The 7,920-nt window shown below is 38.5% G+C and overlaps 2 long non-coding RNA genes across 2 annotated transcripts; both read right to left on the bottom strand.

The window, feature by feature from the left end:
* Positions 1–1,441: 1,441 nt before the first annotated feature.
* Positions 1,442–1,871, bottom strand: LOC109200974 (uncharacterized). Its single transcript, XR_003218796.1, has 2 exons — positions 1,578–1,871; positions 1,442–1,479 (listed from the first exon to the last, which is right to left on the bottom strand). It is a non-coding gene; the product is annotated as an uncharacterized LOC109200974 (long non-coding RNA).
* Positions 1,872–1,978: 107 nt separating this feature from the next.
* Positions 1,979–6,494, bottom strand: LOC109200975 (uncharacterized). Its single transcript, XR_002061021.2, has 5 exons — positions 6,444–6,494; positions 5,617–5,759; positions 5,372–5,510; positions 5,202–5,282; positions 1,979–2,073 (listed from the first exon to the last, which is right to left on the bottom strand). It is a non-coding gene; the product is annotated as an uncharacterized LOC109200975 (long non-coding RNA).
* Between the last annotated feature and the right edge of the window lie 1,426 nt (positions 6,495–7,920).

Genomic DNA, 7,920 nt, shown 5'->3' with positions numbered 1-7,920 from the left:
TAGCTTTTATATTCGTAGCATTTCATGTTTCCTTTAAGCCATAAGAGTAGAAGGGTAATGTACACCATTAAGTCCTGCTCTCAAAATCTGACATAGATGTAACACTGTCTGTGAAACTGAATTTAATTGCCTAAAACACAAGAAGGATTTGATCATTTTTCCACAAATTAGTAGAAATACACAGCAGCTGATTCAGTGTGTGTGTCATTATTTATCATTATAAACTACTGAAAACCAAAAAGTATGATTTTTCTATCATTTAAAAATATTAATATATGAATACAGGCCTGATTTATATGATTAAAAATAAATAAATGAACTTTAGCTTATATAAAGTCTCAAATTGAATACAATTATCTCTTAATTGTAGTAAAATAAATCCATAAGTTGATCAGTCACACGATTTTTAAATTGATTAGATCAACAGATCAATCACACATGATTAAAGAAAAACATGCAAACTCAAAATACATTGGTTATTTTGCAGATGGTTTGTAACGATCACACCGGTCTCCAGTCAGATGAGGGTCACATGTCAGAGTGTACCGGACCTCAAAACCTCCTCTTTTAGCTGAGCAGTTAAATGTGTGTGTCCCCTGCTGCAGATAGTTGACACATGATCCCAGAAAGTCATCATACGTTACGTCCTTGTCCCAAACTTCAACCTTCAAACCAAAGTTTGTGTCCACCTTCATGAGAAAATTAATCAAACAAGATTTAAAATTTGTATCCTTCCAAATGTTGTTTTAGGTTTGTGAATCATAAACAGTAATAAGGAAAATTTGACAAATTCATAAAATATTTGTTAAAATCATATTTTACAGTTTTTAAAATTCAGATTGGAAAATTTAAATTATTTAAAATTAATCTGTGATAGAGACACACTGGTGAATTCCTGGGGGCAGTCACACATCACTTTTTTTTCTCCTAAGGTGTTTGACAGATTTAATCAGTTTATTGATGACTTTTATAGGCCCATCCCCCGAATTATTTTTGTTTGGCTGTAAAACAATCTAGAAACAAGTACCTATATAGTTATGGTTAGCTGAAGAATGGCTCTGTGAATAGTGGAATACTTGATTGTTTTCCCAAAATCTATTGAAATCTGGGCACTTCCCAAATCAAATAATAAATCATGAAAAACTCCTTCTCAGCATAACCAACTTATTGCAGGTTCTTCTTCTGCCTGCACAGAGCGTTTCATTAAAGCACCTTATAATCCGGTGCGCCATAGCCCATTGTTTGGCAATTATGGATTTGTGTCTTAAATTGGGACAAAAACCAAAGCAATCTGAACTCTTGATAAGTTTTAGGCTTGAAAAGTACATCAACTCTGCTGACTGAGAGGCCAAAAGATTTCTGATCTATAATAAGGGTTAACTGACCTTTTCCAGATCATATTCAGCGTTCCACTGGGGGTTGTTTGACTTAATCACCTCAGTCTGCCGATAGCTGGAGCCAAACCACATTTTTGCATAGCTGTGAGTAGAAACAAAGAAAGAAGAGCAAAAGAAGAATTATTAAGTCTGCTTGATGTACCACCTCCAAATTGTAATCCCTGACCACAGTCTATTCACCTCTCAGTCTGGCCAGTTGTATCTCCTTTCAGGTCCCAGGCTCGCACAATGGTAACCCTTAGCGTCCCCCTCCAGGCTTGCAGAGGACAGCAGTTGGAAGCCAGATTAGAAATGTTTGAACCACAGTTTGGCTCATTGGGCGATTTTTTCACAGCATTGTCCTCTAAGTACTGCTCAATGGCAGCTTTCATCCCTGTATTTTGTGTATAATTTGTCATCAGCTCGTAGATTGGCCGGAGGGAGTAGGAAACAACATCTGGGTGATCCTTCAGTGTCTTCAGCCAAGTTAGAAAACCAAGGAGTCATTATGCGTGAGTGCAAACTCTCCCAACCAACCGTTGCCTCCTACTACGTCTGTGTAGTGTTGGTGGAGTCCAGAGCTGTATGTAACAGAGAGACCCTGGTTTTGTAAGACCTTGTTGCAAGAGTCTCTGTTACCAGATAGTTGCAACTTTCCCAAGCCGACAGAGAAACCCAGCGACAAACAGGAGTGGACCTGCAGGACAAGAAGGGAAAGAAAATGTCAACAAATATCTGTATTTTCTAGTCCTTACATTTTCAAAACAGGCTTGTTACTTTTGGTTTGAAATATTTCAGGGAAGTTATTATTTTCCGACAATGCAAGCTTTCAAACATCAAACAGACTTGAGCATAAACTGTAACACATGAAATTCAATCCTGTATTAATCACCATGTTGCAAAAAAAAAAAAAGAGAGATGTAAGAGGCAAAACCGTGTGCCATAGTCAGGGGCATAGCTGGGCTGGGCATCGGGCATACCGGCCATTTGCCCGGTGGGCCGATGGTGATTTTTCGTTTTTATGGCCCGACGTTTTTTTTTTTGTTGTTGTTGTTGTTTTCTTTTCTGAGATTAAAGTCCAAATTCTGACTTTTTTCTTAGAATTCTGAGATTAAAGTCAGAAAGTCAGTGATTAAAGTCAGAAAAAAAGAGACGTGCCCACTTTTTTTTTTTCCAGTGGCCCTAATCCTCTTCCGTAGTCTCAGAACCTGACTTCAGTTTAAGAGATGAGGCTTGAGGTGGGGAAGAAGTTAATAAGGTGGAAATGAGGGTGGAGCGAGACACAATGAGAAACAGATTATAAAAATGGTCATACGTAGTTTTCATTTAAAGATCACAAATAGGTCTTTCAAAGTAACTTATAAGCAGTGTAGGGACTAACGCGTTATTAAGTCATGCGTTACAGTTATTATTGTGGTAACGAGCACGGTAACTAGTTATTATGCCAAAATCAGGAACGCGTTAATCGTTACTGGGATTTAGACAGGGTCGTTATTCGTTACTTCGTGTGGTGGCTGTCACAGAGCTTCCACAGATTCAGTAACATTAGCAAGTGGTGGAGGCCAGCAGGTGGATGAGGGAAAGGGGAGGCAGGAGGAGCAGAGACTCGAGGCGGCCGCTGGTCCGAGTGTGAAATGAACTTCAGGTAAGAAGTTATGATCTGCAGTCTATCTGGGTCAGATATAAACCAAGTTTAGGTGGAGTTTATTTTCGTTATGCTGACTTTTTCGTACTAGGTACTAGCTAGCATGATGGAGTTTCTATACAGCTGGGTGGGTGCTATGATGTTACTTATGTTGAACTTTATTTTGTTCATAAGGTTAGTTAGTAGAGTTGCCAACCATCCTGTAAAAAACGGAATCGTCTCGTATTCAGAGAAAATATTACGCGTTTCGTATTGAGGTGATTAGGAACGCGATTTGTCCCGGACTTCAGCTACAATGAAAAAGACACAAAGCTGGAGTTATTCTGTCTTTGCTGCACAGCTGCCTCTTCTCTCATTCTCTCCCCCTCCCTCTCCTGTTTCTACTTCAGTCAGGAAACTGATCAATGATCAGCTGATCGGCTTTTCTCTCTTGTTTTGTTTATCGCCCACTTTGTGCCAGAAATCAGAAACCAGCGGAGGTCGCGTTAAACAACAGCAGCACGTTTAAGCTTGATCAGCTGTTGTTAGAATTTATTTAATATTAATTTCTAGGATCAGCTGATGTTTGCTGGAGCCACAGCTGTAAAAGCTGCTGGTCATGATATTGGTTTGGATATGTGGTGAGAGGGAAATATGAAGATGAAACCAGGAGATGTCCTTACTGAATCATCAGAGCTGAACAGGTGATGGAGAAACAGGTTTACCTTTAGGTGACATGAATGAGTTGAAGGGAAGTTATGAACTGTTTCTGAGAGACAAATAACACCAGGATCCTTTTTTTACATAGCTGGCAGCTGGTAACTGTGCAGGGGCGGGTATAGCAAAGTTTTGCCAGGGGGCCAGGTGGACATTGACAGGGAGAGGGGGCACAAAGAAGTACTTTTCTTTCTTATTCTCATTTAAAATGTCTCGCTTTTAAAAAATAATTATCTGAATCTTACAACAAACGATTGATAGATTGATGCATATATACCATCAAAACAGTGTACATCACTGTCACAACAGTGTTTGTTTTCATTCAAAGGCTTTATGATTTTTCCTATAATGGTGGGCCGGTCTCTAGTCAAAATCCCCGGGCCGATTTTTTGTCCCAGTCCAGCCCTGGTCAGGGGTTAAAGTGGGGCAGTGTTTCTCTTTTATTTTTGTGTTTCTTTGTTTTTTGGCACAACACCGCAACTACTGCAGCTGTCCATTAGTTGCGGTTGTGGTACTTCTGCATTTTAATAGGCCCACAGAAGACGAGCAAGCATAAAGGGAGTAACACGTTGTGGCAGGTAATTTCAAATGCAACGTTTCTATCTGCTCAACAAACATCAGCAAACACATAAACTGTGTGCAGTTTGTCGCACAGTGTGTTGCTAGCTAAAGGTCCAGCTAATGTATTTCACAGGAAGAGATAAGAATCAGAGCTAACTTCACTCAGAGATGGAGAAAGATAAGAAAGACAGGACAAGAGAGGAGGAAGGAAAGTTAGATTTAAAGCTAAGGACTGCTGACTGACGCTCGATAAACTGGAAATTTAAAGCTTACATGTCCTTACAAGTTGTCATGTTGTTAAATTAGAAAAAAAAATTAAAATATTATTAGTATTATTTAAAAACTGCATGAAAACACTCTGCAGTTTAGTGAAGGATAAACAGGTTAGTTTGGTGTACTGTGATGGGTTTAAAGTAAAGAACAGTGTATGACTCGTGCACAGTGGCTGTGGCGCTCATGGTTACATCAATTATATAAATAGTGTACAGTCATTGTAGAGGATGGAAATCAGCCAAGACAACTCATGAAACATCTGCTGACATTTTTATTCAGTTGTGTATATTCTCAAAGAGCACTGATTCTCTTCCCTACGCTGAGCCACTACAACTCATTTTAGGGTTGCCCCACCCGCTGAATCCCACTTTAACCTCTGACCTCTGTGCTCATTTTCCTGTTTAGAGACAAAGTCACCCTCTTTATTTTCCTTCTTTTTGTCTGCTCATGTTCTGCTTAACAGATTCAAGCTGAGTACATATATTAGAATTAAAATTTGACTAAAGCAAAGTTTGTATTCTCCTGTAGTTATTATTTTTATTGTTACATTAATACACTGTTTAGTTAGTTCTGCACAAAAATAGCTGGTGCCTTGAGGCAACTGTTGTTGTGATTTTGCATTATATAAATAATGAGCTTTATGTATGTACCTCATTTGAGGTGAGTCCATTCAGGGAGGACAGACAGGTTCGTGCAGCTGTGACTCGCCTCAGTCGACCACCAAGGTTAACCTGCAATGTGGTGCAAAGTTGGTGTTATAAATGCTTTTTTTTCAGTTTTTATTTTTAAATAAGGTAATTCACAGTGTGTGTGCTTTAACCTGGCGGATGTAGTGCGTGCCATAGGTGTGTATGAGCTGACTGTACTGAGCTCTGGTGGAGCTGTTGTAGAAACCTGGTAGCTTAGCTACAGCCGAGCTGAACTCAGAGCTGAGAGGCGTTCTGTCTGATACTCGGTAACTGGACACAAAGAGACAGATTAGTAAATGATCTTGACAAACTATTCAAATAAAGATTACAAGACAACCTAAATTTATATGACTATTCTGGGTTATTCAAAGCCTACCTGTAATGGTTGCAGGTGACCCTGTGTGTGCTGAAGGTGTGGCGGTCCTCTTTTGTCCTTTCTGAAGCAAAGTTATAGGCAGTGGATTGCGTTCCTCCCACATCCAGGCTAGCAGCCACAGACTTCTCTAAATTTAGGCCAACCTGTTATAATAAATGAGAAAACAAATGAATTAGTATGTGGTCAAATACGGGACTTTACAAAAGTGCTTGATTTTCTTTCATGTTTTACCTCACCAATACTGAGACATTTTGTGATGTATTTTTCCAGATCCTAATTTATGTTCAAACATGGCCTCAGATTTCAAAGTGCAAAAAACATGCTGGCAGTGGGTTGATGGACAATTTTTCAAAATCCAAACTTTGGACCTTAAACTTTTTTATGTAAATTAGAGATACTCCAGCAAAAAATAAAGGTTTCATGATTTGAGGTGGAATTACCCTTAATTCATCTTTTTAGCAATTGGAAATAAAATGAAAGCCAAAGTACATATTTAGGCACTTGTCTCACACTTATCTAGCTATCTGTATATGTATCCATCTGTATGTAAAATTATATTGTGTTGAAAACACAATATAATTTTATTATGTAATTTCCCCATGGGTCAAATACATATTTCCTTGGGATGCTGAAGTGTATGTGAGTAAATGTGTAGTTTGTTGATTTCTTTTCTGAACATTGGTTATGAATTTTGATGCCAAAAGGTAGATTTCATTTTTGGTCAGAAGGTGGCAGTCTTGTGAAGACGTGATTAATGCACCTAGATGCATGTTACTATTGCATTAAAACTAAAACTTATGTCATTAGTATAGTAAAATGTGCCCTACCTTCCAGTCAGCACTGTCCTGGGAGGTGTAAGTGTCAATCAGAGAGCTGTGAATACAACTCAAAGTAAACAATCACTGTAAAATTTAACAGATTGATTTCAAAGTTAATTTGAATGATTTTAAACAGTTTGAAAAGTTAGTATTTACAGATGAACACCTGTTATTGTAATTAGCTTTTCAGCTGTGAATAATATGATGAAGAGAATTTAGGCCAGAGAAGGTGTTTAGCAATCACAATGCTTACTATTACTTTTCATTTCATCATTGCCAAAGACTGAATGATCTTTAATTAGATGGAAATCTTTAGATAGCGAGTCAACGGCTGAGCCACAAGATGCTCAGTTGTCACAACTGTTTTTCATGGTAACAGATGCGTTCTCAGTTCAGCCTGAAGCGGGTTGGAGCAGAGAGTACATGTTTCACTTGGGGTGAGGTAGGTATTCACATCAATCATATAGGCTCCCTTTTGTCGCAGAGTGACCACGTCAAATCCCTCCCCCACCAGGTTGTACCCTGGTATAAAAGGAGCAGCTTTACATTGGCGGTAGTTTCCAATCTGACAGGAAAGAACAGGGGAGTTGCAGGACAGAAAGAGAAGGAGGCTCAGGTAGAGAGGAGATGGGGTTGAATAAGAGAGCATGGCTGCAGTGAAAAAGACTGATATTTTGGAGAGAGAGAGAGAGAGAGAGAAGGACATAAGTGATCATCATTTCAACAGCAGCTGATTCTCAGTCAACTAAAGATCTCCAAATGTTTGCAAACATGCAGCCTCAGCTGACTGCAGGTTTCCCCAATCTTATAAACAGTACAGGACACAACAGTGTGCGTATTAACGATTTGCATAATATTATAAGCTTGGGTAAACCTGCAGTCAGCTGAAACTGAAAAAGTCAGTTGGATGTGTGAGGAAATGTTTCTTCCACTTAAAATTCTGTGACTGAATGAACAGAATCAACTCTCTGGAAAAGATAGCTTTTTTTTTTTTTTTTAAATCTGAATACCTCTTTGGCAAAATATTTCTGCAATTTGCTGTAGTTGTTTTGTTACTCTCTGCCATTTTTCTCTTGCCATTAAAATGTTTTGTTCAAAACCCATATTATTTTTAGGTAAACACTTATTTGTGTGCATTAGCATCACATCTGATGTGATTCCCCACAACATGGTTCCAGTATCATATCTTGCACGACAAGTTCAACTAGAAAAATATGCATTTCCTGCGAAAATGCAGTGTGGATGCTGTAATGCTGAAGCTGTCTGCTAAAAATAGCTGAAAAAGCTGAAAAGTTGCAGAAATTGTAAAAACTTTGCAGAAGCAAAGGAACTGTGCTAAAATGTAATTACTTAGCAGAACTGCAATATCTTAGAGGAAACATAATACTTGGCAGAAATACAATAGCATAGCAGAACTTAGCAGAAACATTGTAACTTACCAGAAACACGATAACTTCTCAAAAATACAAGAATTTAGGAGAAAGAG

The sequence above is a fragment of the Oreochromis niloticus genome, unplaced genomic scaffold, assembly GCF_001858045.2.
Source record: "Oreochromis niloticus isolate F11D_XX unplaced genomic scaffold, O_niloticus_UMD_NMBU tig00008802_pilon, whole genome shotgun sequence".
Taxonomy (NCBI): Eukaryota; Metazoa; Chordata; class Actinopteri; order Cichliformes; family Cichlidae; genus Oreochromis; species Oreochromis niloticus.
This window is presented reverse-complemented; position numbering and strand designations above follow the sequence as displayed.